Source organism: Palaemon carinicauda, chromosome 25 (assembly GCF_036898095.1).
Source record: "Palaemon carinicauda isolate YSFRI2023 chromosome 25, ASM3689809v2, whole genome shotgun sequence".
NCBI lineage: Eukaryota > Metazoa > Arthropoda > Malacostraca > Decapoda > Palaemonidae > Palaemon > Palaemon carinicauda.
The window spans coordinates 30058799-30061298 of NC_090749.1; positions in this window are offsets into that span (position 1 = coordinate 30058799).

Sequence of the window (2500 nt, forward strand, 5' to 3'; positions counted from 1 at the left end):
AGAGAGAGAGAGAGAGAGAGAATTATCATATTTCACATGATAAGAAAAAACTAATGCTTTAACAAGGGAATCTTGAATGATTAATTATCACTCAATCGGATATTGATACTTACAATCATTCAGCAGACTTCAGGAGTCAGATGCGAGAGGCATTAAGTCCCAATCCACCCAAGAATCTGAGTCTGAACTTGAGAGTGTCAGGGCTTCAGTACACAAAGATGATAAACAGATTGAAGTCATCATGTTAAAGGTTACAGGTCAAATCATTCACACATAATCCTTCCTTACTTTTTTGGAAAGGCTGACCCTCTTTTACTGTGTCCTGACAATACTGTATAATATATATACACATACTCATACTCATACAGCTAATATACAGCTACATTACACTAGGAGGGATCTCAAATCGAGTTATATTCGCAGATAAAAACATCTGTTACAAAAGAAATAAAAAAACATAATCCTAATTCCTTTTAGTATAGATCACTGATTCGACTTTGTGTGGTTATTTTTCTTTGATTATGATTGACATTAATTTTTGCAGTTAGACTAGGCAATACTTTATACATTTGGCTCATGCAAAGCGATGGAAGGTACAACCTCTCTCTCTCTCTCTCTCTCTCTCTCTCTCTCTCCTCTCTCTCTCTCTCTCTCTCTCTCTCTCTCTCTCTCTCTTTTAGCAGTGAAAGCTGAAGAATATATTTTGGTGGCTTGTTCTGTGTGAATCTTATTTTTAGAAGAAATAAGTTTTTTTTTTTTTTGAGTAATTTCCTAGACAGACTGGAAGGAGCTTGTTTGTTTATGCAGTGATTTTCTTACTACTACTACTACTACTACTACTGCTGCTACTACTACTACTACTACTACTACTACTAATAATAATAATAATATGATTTTTATCATTATTACAGTATTAAGAATTATTATTATCAGCATTTTATTATCTTTCTAGTTTTTGCTATTCTTTTTTTCAATTGAAATCATATGAGAAAAATGTTTAAAATAATTATCTTTGACAGAAACGGAATGTCAAACTATCAATGAAACAACTGTTGCCTAAAAAACATCTGTTCTTTTATAAAGACAACAAAATATCCAGATGCTTTTTTTTTTTTTTTTGCTAATTAATGGTCACACTGAGTAATGTCCATCTTCTAGGAAAACCATTTGCTCCATTACTCCTGGTTTGGGTTACACCATTACCTCGCAATACTAACCTGATTGGGGAATGGACCACACTGGGGAAATTATCCCCAATCCCCAAGCTCTATGATCCTCCCCACGCAGAGATGGGGAAGGAGGACATCTAGTTATTATTCCTTCATGGAGGACATCTCTGCTAATTCTCCCAATGGATTCAAAAAGTCTTTTCCCAGTTGACGCTTAATCTCAAGCCAGATAAACTTACATGGTGGAGGGATTGTTGTGGCCTGCTCGTAACGTCTCTACTGGTGATCGCCTAACTGGGGTTAGAGTCCCGCTCAAGCTCGATAGTTTCTTGTAGTGTCTGCAACCTCACCCTCCTTGTGAGCAAAGGTGCGGGTTTGGTTTGGGTGAGCTTATAGATCTATCTACTGAATCATCAACAGCCATTACCTGGCCCTTCAGGGTCCTTGCTTTGGTGGAGATGGGCTTGGATATTGATCCCATGTATATATGGTCAGTTTTTAGAGCACGGTCCTGCCATTTTGCTATTCAAGAGAGACCTTTAAATCTTTAAATTAACATATTTCCATCTTACCGCTTCTAACAGGCAGAGGGAAAATAAGGAACTCTGTATCTTAGGAAAGGTCTGTGAAGCAAAAACCTCAAGTTACAATAGAAGAAACAGGATAAAAAAACTACTAATAGATATAAGATATAATTTTTGTAATATAATAAAGAAAAGATATGATGATTATTATCCAAATCATTAATCTTTAATGTTATTAAACCAGAACAAAATCTCTCTCTCTCTCTCTCTCTCTCTCTCTCTCTCTCTCTCTCTCTCTCATTTGGATTTATCATTAAATATAAAGACTGTCTTGTGTAATGATGATATCTTTATGTATCCATCATCTGTCGTCGACAGGCGAGTCAATCTTCGCCCAGCTTTTCTTAACAGGGAGATAAGGAATTTGTCGAAGCATTTAAGGGATACATTTGTTGGTGAAGGTCAAGGATTAGATTACTCGAGTATGATGTTTAGAAAGAGGACAGACTCTCGATGCTGAACGACAAGGGAAGCCTGTGATGGAGGGAAACACCGTCTGAATAATAACTTCCATAATTCAAGTTTCGTTTAATCAAAAGACTCAATGAGACCAAGAGAAGGTTTTCATAGATTAGGTTACCATATGTTGAGTTGCATAATATTGGTATATCAACGCATTATTGTTCATGTTCTGCTTTTGTTTTTTTTGGTCATTACATGGAATTGATCCGTTGTGATTTGTCTCTAAAATATCGAAATATTTTTAAATAGTATCGGAAAATTTTACCCCATACGAAATTAGTCTTT